This window comes from Eumetopias jubatus, unplaced genomic scaffold (genome assembly GCF_037043125.1).
Source record: "Eumetopias jubatus isolate StellerSeaLion01/CBP00866 unplaced genomic scaffold, mEumJub1_p1.0 scaffold_3, whole genome shotgun sequence".
In the NCBI taxonomy this organism is placed as follows: Eukaryota; Metazoa; Chordata; class Mammalia; order Carnivora; family Otariidae; genus Eumetopias; species Eumetopias jubatus.
In genome coordinates, this window is record NW_028274809.1 from 41159564 (window position 1) to 41173458 (window position 13895).

Consider the following 13895-nt stretch of genomic DNA (forward strand, 5'->3'; position numbering starts at 1 on the left):
AGTTCACATAATGCTATCCTTTCTACCTAGAAATAATGAGAACTGTCGGTGCTACTATCCTGGCTGATTTGTTACCGGAGGTTTCTTCCACCCAGTGTACACATGTGCTCTATTCTCAGCCATGGTAGCCACTACAGCAAGGCCATGATCAAGTGCTGCTTTAGAAGCAGCTTGTTTGCCTCACGTGCTGAATGCTTCATGGGCTCCGAAGGAACCATCCCATTTGAGATGACCAGATGACAGCATGATATGCCTGGCTGCTGCCATCTCCCAGAGTTGATGCCTATGGGTATAAATCTATGTTTTGTTTCAGTGTTTATCTCCAGTATACTTTTCTCCCTTGCCTGATTGTAGGCTGCCCCAATTCTCCATGCAGACTTTACCATCATCTATTCTCAAGCCTCCAACTCAATAAAGCCGAGTTGCTGGGCATCTATATTTAGTATTAATACATTGTATGGCACAGATTCCTTCCCAAAAGTAACCTTTTTAATTTTCTATGCCTATGATGTATCCCAATATAATTGTATAGTTCTTAAAATTACATTAATCTTTAGCAAATACCCCCAAGACATCATACAGATAAAACATGCCCTATGGCAAAATCTCAGTAATCTGGATTCATCAATTTGTAATTGAAGACAGCTACAACAGGAGAATAGCTGAAATGTACACCTTAAACATGTATCTTTTTTACTGTTGAAAAACACGTAGGAAGAAGGGAATGCTTACTCTATTTAGGGAAAAAAAAGTATTTTGAAAACTACCCAAATTGCAGGGATAAGCTAATACATTTAATAGAAATAGGTTGGTCACCAGAATATATATCCAAAGATCCTATTTCATAATTATGTATTAGTATCATATATGGTACCAAAATATTTTATTTATTTATTATTTTTTAAATTTAACTTTTTATTTAAATTCCAGTTAACATATAGTATAATATTGGTTTCAAGAGTAGAATTTAATGATTCATCATTTACGTATAATACCCAGTGGTCATCACAAGTGTCCTCCTTAATACCCATCACCCATTTAACCCATCCCCACCCACCTCCCCTCCAGCAGCCCTCGCTTTGTTTTCTTCAGTTAAGAGTTTCTTATGGTTTGCTTCCCTCTCTTTTTATTTCTCCCCTTCCCCTATGTTCATCTGTTTGGTTTCTTAAATTCCACAAATGAGTGAAATCATATGGTATTTGTCTTTCTCTGACTGGTTTAATCACTTAGCATAATACACTCTAGCTCCATCCATGTCATTGAAAATGGCAAAGTTTCATTCCTTTTGATGGCTGAGTAATATTCTATTGCAGATATATGCACATCTTTATCCATTTATTAGCTGATGGACGTTTGGGCTCTTCCCATGATTTGGCTATTGTTGTTAATGCTGCTATATGATAAAGGGTGCATGTGCCCTTTTGAATTAATATTTTTGTATCCTTTGGGCAAATACCTAGTAGTGCAATTGCTGGGTCATAGGGTAGCTCTGGTGTTAACATTATGAGGAACCTCCTTACTGTTTTCCACAGTGGCTGCACCAGTTTGCATTCCCCCCAACAGCGTAAGAGTGTTCACCTTTCTCTGCATCCTCGCCAACATTCATTGTTTCCTGTCATTAATTGTAGCCATTCTGACAGGGGTGAGGTGGTATCTCATCATGGTTTCGATTTCTATTTCCCTGATGATGAGTGATGTTGAGCATCTTTTCATGTGTCTGTTAGCCATCTGGATGTTTTCTTTGGAAACATGTCTATTCATGTATTCTGCCCATATCTTAGCTGGATTATTTGTTTTTTGGTTGTTGCATTTGATAAATTCTTTATAGATTTTGGATCCTAACCCTTTATCACATAATGTCATCTGCAAATATATTCTCTCATATCCTTGGTTTCCTTTTAGTTTTGTTGATTGTTTCCTTCACTGTGCAGTGCTTGCTTGCTTCTTTCTTTCTTTCTAATATTTTATTTATTTATTTGAGAGAGGCAAAAGCAAGAAAGATCATAGAGGGACAGGGAGAAGCCAACTCACTGCTGAGCAGGGAGCCCGAAGTGGGGCTCAATCCCAGGACCCTGAGATCATGACCTGAGCCGAAGGCAGACACTTAACTGACTGAGCCACACAGGAGCCCCCACAGCTTTCTTGATGAAGTCCCAATAGTTCATTTTTGCTTTTGTTTCCCTTGTCTCCAGAGACCTGTCTATCAAGAAGTTGCTATGACTGATGTCAAAGATGTGCTACCTATGTTCTCTCCTAGGAGAATTTATTTTTGTGTACGGTGTAAGAAAGTGGTCCAGTTTCATTCTTTTGCATATGGCTGTCTAGTTTTCCCAACACTGTTGAAAAGACCGTCTTTTTCCACTGGAAATTCTTTCCTGCTTTGTTGAAGATTAGTTGACCATAGAGTTGAGGGTCCATTTCTGGGCTCTCTATTCTGTTCCATTGATCTATGTGTCTGTTTTTGTGCCAGGACCATACTGTCTTGATGAATACAGCTTTGTAATAGAGCTTGAAGTCCAGATTTGTGATGCTTCCAGCTTCACTGTTGGTTCAATATTTGCAAATCAATCAATGTGATACACTACATTAATAAAAGATAAGATCTGTGGAACCAAAATATTTTTAAATAAAAAGTTCTCTTTTCAAATTTGTAGTAACTGTTAATTTTACAAAATTCATCTTTACTATTACTCTAAATGTGTTGTCTAAGGTATTAACTTATTTCTAAACGATATGTGAATAAGGATAAATGATTAAATGATACTGATAAATAGGATAAGTGATAAAGGAAATAAAAAATAACCATACAACTGAGGGGGGAAACTTCATTGAACAAAAAGGCAGGGTGATACAAATAAAGAATCATTCATTTCAAAAGTTTAATAAATTTTAAATGAGTACTTCCCAAATATCAGGTACTAGCTGCCTAAAAATAAATAAGCGTACTCTAAGGAATCCATAGCCCAGTGGAATCTGAAAATGTCAATGTGTAAGGTGAGAACAGTAACAGACATAGGCGCAAGTTCAGACATACTTATTTTTTGAGGATTAGAGAAGGGAAGGGAAGGAATCTTGTAGTAGAAACAATAACATCTGGATTAGGTTTTATTTTGTGTCTTTGGTGCTGTATAGTGAACAAGTACAAAAATAAGCAATTGAAATGAATAAAAGCTTGGAGGCACAAGCCAGGATTGTGTACTGGAGACTCGCAGAGGTTTGTAATTCTGAGTCTGAAGTATGAGGTCCAATAGAGCTGGAGAGACAGAAGGTTGGATGGTCATGCAACATCATAAATCATTTTAAGAAAATATGCTGTAGCGAAGGGAAACCATTGAAGAAGAAAGTAGTTAATGACATTTTCACCATTGTCTCAAAGTAAGAAAACTAAAAATGTCAACTTTTAGGTAATCCAGCACTGGGGAACTTTGTATAGTCTAATTGTTTTTTGCAATTTGTGTGGTCACAAAAAGACGATTAAACCCCAACTAGGTTGACCTCTACATGACAGTCCTTCAAAAGAATCAATAATTGTGTTTAAACACCTTCCATTTTAAATGCTGCTCTGCTTGAAAATTTCTCTTTACAAATCATCAATTCACCAGATATGGATTTTTTTTTCTTTTCTAAAATGCATCCCCTGTTACATAAAATTCGCTTTTACCGTTACAGGATGATCGATCTCTGCACTACAGACTTCATTATGGTTGAATGGAACACCGTGAGAGGCATTAAACGTGCTACTACATGACAACATGGATAAGAATTAACTGGGTAGGCTACCTCCTCAATTTATAGAGCTAAAATCTTTCCAATTATTTGAAGAATCCAAACTCAAAATTGAATCTAAAAGATAAAAAAGTAAGAACGTGTTAGGTAAGACATATCTAAGGTCTAAATAATAGTATGGAACTTATCAATTACAATGTAACATAACTCCTCAAAGATAATAACTACAAATATTTAACTAGACCGTTAGGAGACTATCTGATGATTGTAGGGCTTGAATTTTTTTTTTTAATTCCTTTCCACACGGTTTGCTTTATAAACAACATCACTGCATATGTATTGGTATTTGTATTATTTCAATCTGCATTCTCAGCAAAATATCTAATCTTGTGCATTTCACCCAGTTCTATTTGGAATTTGCACCAGGTAAAAATGATAATAGATAAGAATAGATAAGACAGAATTATTCATAATCCCATGGTATCACTGTGTTTCATATATATTGAGAATCAAATATTGAGATTCAAATATTTATTTACCACAGTGTCTGTTCTCTTATCTCAGCATTGATGGCTTGTTAGATATTGTTTCTGGAAGCTTCCTAACTCATTGAATGATTAAATTGCAGCTTACTTTACATTGTAATATATTTAAAACCTTAGGGTACAGCTTCTTAGAGCTTCTGATCGGAAAACATTTCCTGGACTCACTTTATATCCATTATGTATAGATTACAATGGATTTCCAATAAAGGAAGATTAGCCAACCATTAAACTCATGTATGACAAATATAAAACAACTTTGCTTATTCTAGCTGCAAACCATCACCATTTGTCAAATGTGGGTGATTTGCCAGTGCAAATTCCTGTTGGTACACACTAATTATAATAACTGCACTCAAGAGTTTTGAGAATAAGTTTGTTTAAATCCTATATACATTACAAAAATATCTGTGCATATTACACCAAGTCTTTTTTTTATGTTGGCATATTTGTCATTAAGATATATCTTCCTATAAGCCATAATTTACTTCACTTTGTGGGTCTTACTTTTTATTATGAATATCAATATTATATATAAATTTGTAATAAAATGGTGGTCATAAATCACATATATATTACAATATGTAATATATAACGTCATATAATATATGATCTTCCCAGCAAATTTTTTTTAAGATTATTTATTTATTTATTTATTGACTTATTTGACAGGGAGAGAGAGAGTACAAATAGGCAGAGCCACAGGCAGAGGGAGAAGCAGGCTCCCTGCTGAGCAGAGAGCCAGATGTGGGGCTCAATCCCAGGACCTTGGGATCATGACCTGAGCCAAAGGGAGACGCTTAACCAACTGAGCCACCAGGTACCCCTCTTCCCAACAAATTTAATATTTGCCCTAAAATTTTGATATCTATAAAAGTTATTTTAATCAGCAGATTCTTTTTTTTTTTTTGAGAAATAGTCCTAGAGAATGCAGTGGTATCATTCACAGTATTTTTAATCCCCATAATGCTGTTGCAATTCTATCCATTGTTTTATAAGTGCATAGTTTGAGAGCCTAAAGATGAAGCAGCCTATTCAAACTCACAAAACTAGTGGATGACATCCAGGTTTCAAATCAAGGTCTGCTAGTTTCTAAATAATTTTTTATCTTCCTTAGGAATCTGCCTCTCAGAACTTAAAATGTGACCTGAAATTCGTTCACATCAGTATTGAAGCATCTTCAAGGTAAGATTACCAACAAATTGCCAACACTAGTGCTCTGGGTATACTTAAAGAATTTTTCCTCTGGCATTCTAGTTTATTGCTGGATTTTTCTTCTATAAACACAAAGATCTATTCTCCTTGTCTGTGAGAGATTTTATTACAAAACAATCAGTAAAGACATCTTGATGTACCATCTGGAATTAGAGAGATTTGAAGGGAAGAAATGAGGAAAGGTTGAAAAACAACCAAATCGATGCAGTGTAGAAAAAAATTGCTTGAGGTGGAATGTAATTGAATAAAGACATACATGGTATATAATGCCAATGCAAGTTATTGCTCTTTGCACGATGTGTGAGATAGTTGAGCAGCTACAAACATAGAGTAAAATATAAGTTTGAGTTAGGCAAATTCTACACAAGGTAGGTTTTAGTCATTCCGGGTTAATCTATTTTTTAAACTAACTTCCCAAATGGAATTAGGATTTTAACTTGCCTAAATAATAAAGTCTAATCTTTTGCAGAACTGAAGCCACCAAATTAAATAACTATAATCATTTCACAGAATTTTTTGATCTTAGTCTAGTAGTTGTTAAATGGAAAATTTTAGGAACTTATTTATTTATTATTTTATTATTTTATTTATATTTATTTGAGAGAGAGCAAAAGTGAGAGAGCACAAGCAAGGGGAGCAGCAGAGGGCGAGGGAGAAGCAGGCTCCCCGCTGATCTGGGAGCCCTCCACGGGGCTCCATCCAACCCTGGGATCATGACCTGAGCCAAAGGCAGACACTTAACTGACTGAGCCACCCAGGTGCCCCTAGAAACTTATTTAATATAAAATTTGATATTGTTGTATTAAAAAGCCCTTCATTTCCATGTTGTGAATATATAAAAATATAACAATGTAACAATTACATTCCTTCCTTTCTTTCCTTTCCTTTCCTTTCCGTTCTTTTCCTTTCCTTTCCTTTCTTTTTTTTTTTCTCTCTCTCTCTTTCCTTTCCTTTCTTCCTTTCTTTCATTATTCAAGGAAGTACCCAGGAACTCTTATGGGTGATCAACTTTGCTGCTTACTTTTAATTTCACAATGACTTGAGAAGTTGGTATTGTTATCTCCATTTTAAGATGACAAAACAGGGATCTTAGTAATTATTCCAAGCTTATATAAATATATGACCTTATTAATTATTTCAAGATCAGATAAATATGTCAATGGTGTGATTTGAATTCAAGTTTATCTAGCTTCAAAGCCAATCTCTGTTCTTTACTTTGCACTCTTATTTTAGTTATATAATAATTGCTTTAAAAGTATTCAAATGTATGTAAATTCTAAATTAAACTATCACCAATACTTTATTAGATGAGCAATGCATGTGTAGTACTCTGATATGCATGTGTTCTCTTCTGGAGAATGTAGGGAAATATGCAATATTATTCTCATTTTTGAAGCTATCAAGTCCAGATTGGAAAATATGGTAGTTAAATAAATAATCTAATACAAAGAAGCATGTAAAAATTCCATATATGTGAGGCTGGCAATAAATGCCCTAAATATGAGGGGGTACCAGGAAAACTTTAATGGAGAGAGGCCTTAAAGAATGGCTATCATTACATAGTCACAAAGGAGGAAACAGTGCTTTCAAAGGAACCTGGTGAAGAGGGTTATTTTTATGGATAAATGGGGAACATGACTGAGAGGTGGTTGAAGTGAGAGTATGGAGGACATATATGCTACCTAGTAATTTGAATTCTATTTTGTTGTGATGCATATTCATTAACTGTATTTTTATAGAGTTGATAATGATTAAAGAATTTTGTAAGCAGTATTCAAGAGAGACTGGGCTAAGAGAATATCGATAGGTTAGTTAGAAAATAAAATAATGTGGACTAGAGTGAAGTGGTAGATAGAAATGGATATATGTAGTGTAGTGAGTATATATTCAGTATCCTGTTTTTGTCTTTCATAATAATTATGGTGAGCCATTATGAAGAGAATATTGAAAGAGCCATTATAAAGGGTGATTCTAGGGGAACATATGTGTATTTCAGGGAGAATTGGCAGTGGAGTAGACATTTACAAGGAAGAGGAACTAGATAAAGATCATCGCAGGTTTTGAAGGTTTCTGGGAAAAGTATTACATAACATAAAATTCTATTCCCTATTCTATGAGTTTGAGTTAAATACCTTCCATAACGATGAATAAATTGTAGATATACACTGTACAATAGTGTGCCTATACTTAACAACACTCTTAAAAATTAACTCTTTATTCTAGCTAGAATAATGAATAAAATATGGCTCTTTTAAGCATGGAGAATGGGTTCAAGTGTAATTCTCTTGTGGTTAAGTAACATACTTAAACTTAAACATTTGTAAACATTTGTGCATACTTAAACATTTGTAAAATGGGTAAGTCTCGAGCTAAGTGTTCTTACCACAAAAGAAAAGAAAAGAAAAGAAAAGAAAAGAAAAGAAAAAAGAAAAGATAGGAAAAGAAAAAAAGAAAAGAAAAGAAAGAAAAGAAGAAAAGAAAAAGACTATCCTTGTATGTTAGAAATTGTGAATTATTAGATTCTTCATGAATTTTAGATAACACTGGGTTTCATTTGTGAAAATATTGTGGATAAATGAAAGTAAGGCTTTATTGTTGTAGCAACTAATTCATAAGCAATAATTCTTGAATAAAATACTCATCAATGACTAGACTGATTTTACTTTATTATATTTTATGGAAAATACCAGAGTAGCAACGCTTTTTTGTATTTGATGTTCTAAATTGTGTTTTACATATTTAAAGATGACTTTTTATTCATTTTTAAAAAAGATTTTATTTATTTTTTTAAGACAGAGAGAGAGAGAGAAAGAGAAGAGAGAGAGAATGTATGAGCAGGGGAGAGCTAGAAGCAGACTCCCCACTGAGCTGGGAGCCCGCTGTGGGGCTCGATCCCAGGACCCTGGGATCATGACCTGAGCAGAAGGCAGCCACTTAACGACTGAGCCACCCAGGCACCTTTTTAAACTACATATTTGTACAGCTCTTTTTTAGCATATGTTATTACTTATTATATAATAGGCACCATGTTAGAATTGAGGGATGTGATACATAAGACATCCCTTGCTTTCATGAAGCACAGAGTGCACTGTTGGGGAGATATGTAAAATTATGCATTTACAGAGTAATAGAATGGATGCTATAATAGGTATGAGCGTAAAGCTATGGGACTTCACAAAAAAGGATAGTTTTCTGGGTGAAAGTGGAAACATGGTGACAGATTTTCTTTAAAATTCAGTCTACAAATAAAATGTACCAAATAGTTTTATATATACATATGTGTATATTTGCAATTTATAAGATATATATTTAAACAACTGCTATAGTACAGAAAGCATGAAGAAAATAAGACTCAAAATGGTGATAAAGACAAAACTTTACCTACTTCATAATTTTTTCTTGGGCCAGTCCTGTTCTCATGCTTTTAAAATACTAGCACAAAGGTAGTCTCTGAGATTATGTATTTAATTTATCTCTACTCCTTGTTATTCTCATTGGTCTCACAGAAGGAATAAATTGTTAAGCAGAGGCAGAACAATTATAATATTTTATGGAACCCAGTGAAACGATTTCATGAGCTATGACCTTGTTACTTAACCACAAGAGAATTACACTTGAACCCATTCTCCATGCTTAAAAGAGCCATATTTTATTCATTATTCTAGCTAGAATAAAGAGTTAATTTTTAAGAGTCACAGCTTATCACCTAAGGGGATGATGCTCATAAATTTTTCACTCCATGTATGGAATGCTCATCATACTCTCATACATTATTTTACTGGAGCCACTCATGAGTAAGAAAAGCTACTGACCTCTTCATATGTGTCGATGTGTGTGTGTGTGTGTGTGTGTGCATCTGTGGTGTGGTGTAAGTGTGTGTATAATGGGTTTGGGTGAAAAATCTTAGACTCAATTAATGACTCATAAGAAAAAATATGTTGTTAAAATATTATGTGCAAAGATCATTTATCTTCAGATGTCGTTTACTATCCTCTTGATTGCAGTTTCAGCCACTATTTTATTCACTAATCAGTTATTCAGAGTCTAATAATCACATCTGTGAATTATCTCATGTTGCCTTCTTTCTAAGCATGTCTCCGTTTCTTTTTGCTGCTCATTTGTACCTACACCAAAAAGTGGTAAGAAATAGAAGATGAAAATTACATTTGACAATTTGCTACTTAGTATCTTTCATAGTAAATTATGTAAAATGATTGGTTAAATCAATATTTCTGTGTTACCTTTGGATTTAGTTTTTCTTTGTGGTTCTTCTCACTGTGGCTGGAGCTACACTAGTGGAAGAATACACAGCTCATGCCTAGGAAGTACTCTAATAAAAATTACTTTTTTTTAACTTTTACAGGACTGTTTGTCAATTAGATATTGATAAAACCAGAAAAAATATCACTTTTTAAAGACTGTCCTATGACAGGTGGAATGAGTTAGAAAGGAGAGGACTAGGGAGAAAAGAAAAAACAAAAACAAAAACAAATCTATGTGGTTTACATAACAGTAGAAATGTGAATTACATTGTTATGCTAAGTAGTCATGAATTGCCTGCTATATTTCAGTCATAGTGATCATCTTGATGAAAAACATACGAAAAAAATCAGGAATAACAGTATCAAATGAGAGATCACCAATTCAATATAGGGTGAAGTAGAAGGTAGTTTAGCAAGTATTCATAGTAGATTTTGTTGGAATAAGAAATTTGAGATTATTTAATGGATGTTGGTTGGTGCATTTTGGAACATTTATCTGCACTATTTGTTTTCACTGAAATTTTGAGCAGATATTTATTTCATCTCTGAAGTCTAATTACAATAATGTCCAGATTTAAAAGACACAATTAAGACAGTCTCTAACATTTAATAAATGTTCGATAAACATTAGCAATAATTATTAGTTGAAAAAGAAACAGCCTCTAGTAAGATAGAAAAATGAAAAGGAAAGAAAGGATTCCAAATAAGGTATATTTTGTAAATGGAACCTGAGCATTATCAATTGGTTAGATTTGGGGAAGATAAATAAAGAAGAAAAAATTATGTTTTGATCATACTCCGATATTTTGTGTCCAGGTTTCGGAAAGTAATTAATACAGGGAGGAATGTCAAGAAGAAGATTTAAATGAGGAGGACAATGTTTGTATTTGCTAGAATAGGCTAAGTTTCAGTGGCTTAACACAGTAAAGACTTAACTAATACGTGGGTTCCAGCAAGTCTCCAAGGCAGCAGTTTTCTATACACAGCAGTCGAGTCTGCTTCAATCTTGTACCTCCATCATAGCCAACACAAGGCCTCCCCCACAATTATGTAACACAGTATGGAAGATTTTATTATTTTAAGCCAATATATATGCTCTCTTTCCCTCTTGTGTAATTGATTATTTGGCCCTACCAATACTGAACTTGGCCTATGTGACTTGCTTTACCCAAAGGAATATTGGCAGAAGTAAATAAAGGATGGGCCTTACATGTACTGTGGTTGTTTGGCAGGGCCCCTTCCTTCCCTGCCATTTTTATTGAAAGACATGTCCCAGGAGCTGTTGTTCTTTCATTCTGTGCTCCCAGACTGAAAACAAAGAACACGCAAGCCTAGCTGATCTCACACTGGCTCATAGTTTCAGGAAGTGAGAAGCAAAAGTCTTTATATGAAAACTTAGTCATTGGGTTATGCATAGTATTATTGTTGATCAGTTCATTGATCAAGACATAAATAAGAACACATAGTTGGGTCTTGCACTGGCATCGAATGCTTCAGCCTAAAAGTGACCCAAGTTGCTATAATGCACAGTCTATTGATAAGAATTATTTTTTGTAGTTTTATAGATAATAGATTTATTGAAATGTAATTCACAAACCAATAAATTCATCTATTTAAATTATACAACTCAGTAGTTTTAGTATTTTCACAGAGTTGGACAATTATAACAACATTCAATTTTAAAATATTTGTCTTTCTCCAAAGTACTCCATATGCATTATCTGTCACTCCCATATTTCCCCCAACTCCTTCAGCTGTAGGCAACTACTAGTCTACTTTTGGTCTCTATAATTTGCCTATTTGAAAATCTCAAATAAATGGAACCAAACAACCATGGTAATTTGTGACTGGCTACTTAGCATTAGATTTTCAGGGTCCATTCATTTCATAGCTTGTACTAGTGTTTTATTCTTTCTTACTGCTGAGTAATATTCCATGCATGGATATACCACATTTTGTTTATTCATTGAACAGGTGATAGACATTTGGGTTGTTTCCACCATTTGGCTGTTATGAATATTGTAGCTGTGAACATTTCTTACAAGCTTTTGTGTGAGCATATATTTCCATTTCTCTTGAATATATGCGCAGGAATAGAATTGCCGGGACATATGGTAACTCTGTGTTTAACCTTTTGAAAACAGCTAAACTGTTTTTCAAAACAGCTACATCATTTTCCATTACCATCAGCAGTATATGAGGATTCCATGTACTACACATCCTTGTCAGTACTTATTATTATTTGCCTTTTTGATTGCCGTCATCCTAGTGGGAATGAAATGGTATTTCATTGTGTTTCGTATTTATATTGCTCTGATTTATTTACTTCTGCCGTTCATGTGTTTATTGGCCATTTGAATATACTCTTAGGACAAATGTCTTTTCATGGCCCTTACCCCATTTCTTTTTGTTTTTTGTTTTTTTGAGAGAGAGTGTGGAAGTTGGGGGGGAGGAAGGGGACAGAGGGAGAGACAGATTATTAAACAGGCTACATGCCCAGCACAGAGCCCAACACAGGGCTCGATCTCATGATTCCGAGATCATGACCTGAGCTGAAATCAAGAGTCTGACACTTAACCAACTGAGCCATCCAGACTCCCTGCCCCTTACCCGTTTTTAATTGCATTATTTGTGTTTATATACTTCGAGTTGTGTTATTTATATATTATTGATACAAGTTTCTTATTAGATAAATGTTTTGCAAACATTTTTATTTCCAATTTTATGGCTTGTCTGTACTTTCTTAATGGTGTCTTTTGCAGGAAAAGAAAAAGTTATTTTGATGAACTCCAACTTATCTATGTTTCTTTTGTTGCCTGTGGTTTTGGTGTCATAGCCAAGAAGGATTTCCTAAGCCAAAGTCACAAAGATTTACTCTTATATTTTCTCTTAAGTGTTTTATAGTTTTAGTTCTTGCATTTATGTCTGTATCCAATTTGAGTTAATACGAGTAAATGGAGTAAGGAAGGGGTGAAATGTCATTCTTTTGCATGCAGGTATATAATTTTCAAAGCGTCACTTATTTTTCAATAAGAAAAGATCGTTTGTCCCTATTGAATAGCCATGGAATCCTTGTCAAAACTCTATTTTCTGTAAATGCGATAGTTTATTTCTGGATTGTCAGGTTTGGCCAGCATACCCTGAGACGACGAATGAAAAGATTACTCCTGACACCTTAGTAGGAGAAAGGAGAGGCCTGGGGACCAGAAGCTCTAGTGACAAAAGGCCTTGAGCCAATTTTTGTCTCCACTTTTACTGGGGTCATATCAATACACCAAGCACCAGTGCAAAACAAGGAGGCAAGGAGTTTGTGAAGTACGTGACCACCACAGGTGCCTGTTTTCCCTTTAAGTTTAAATATTTACTCCCTAGATGAGAACCTTGAGCTACAGTAAGAATTTGGCTGCTTGCAGCCAAGAAACTTCAAAGGAGGCCCAGCGTTCCGGACACTCTTCCTTTGCTTTTCAATTAGTCTCATCTAGGGAGGCATATACGAGTCAGATTTTGTCTGTCCAGGCACTGTGAATCCCCACACTGGATCTTCAATTCTATCCCATTAAACTGATGCCGATACCATACTGTCTGGCTTGCCATATAAAATTTGAAATTAAGAAGTATGAGTCTTCCCAAAATCAGAGATGGAGACAAACCATCAGAGACTCTTAAGCCTAGGAAAAAAATTGAGGGTTGGTGTAGGGCAGGGAAGGTAAGGAATGGGGTAACTGGGTTATGGACATTGGGCAGGGCGCATGATGTAATGAGCACTGGATATTATATGGGATTGATGAATCACTGAACTCTATCTCTGAAACTTATAATACATTATATTTAATTAATTGAATTTAAATAACAAAAAATAACCCAAGGGGAAAAAAAAAGAAGTATGAGTCTTCCATACTTTCAGGGAGAAAGAACAGGGTGTCCTACCATTTAGTTAGGTCTTCTTTAATTTCTTTCAACATTGTGTTGTGATTGTCACAATATGAATTTTCACTTATTTTGTTAATTTTAATAATTCTTATTTTATTATTTTTAATGTTATTGAAAATAGGAATGTTTGCTTAATTTCATTTTTGGGTTGTTCATTGCTAGTGTATAGAAATACAATTAATTTCTTATCTTGATCTTATATTCTGTAACCTCACTGAAT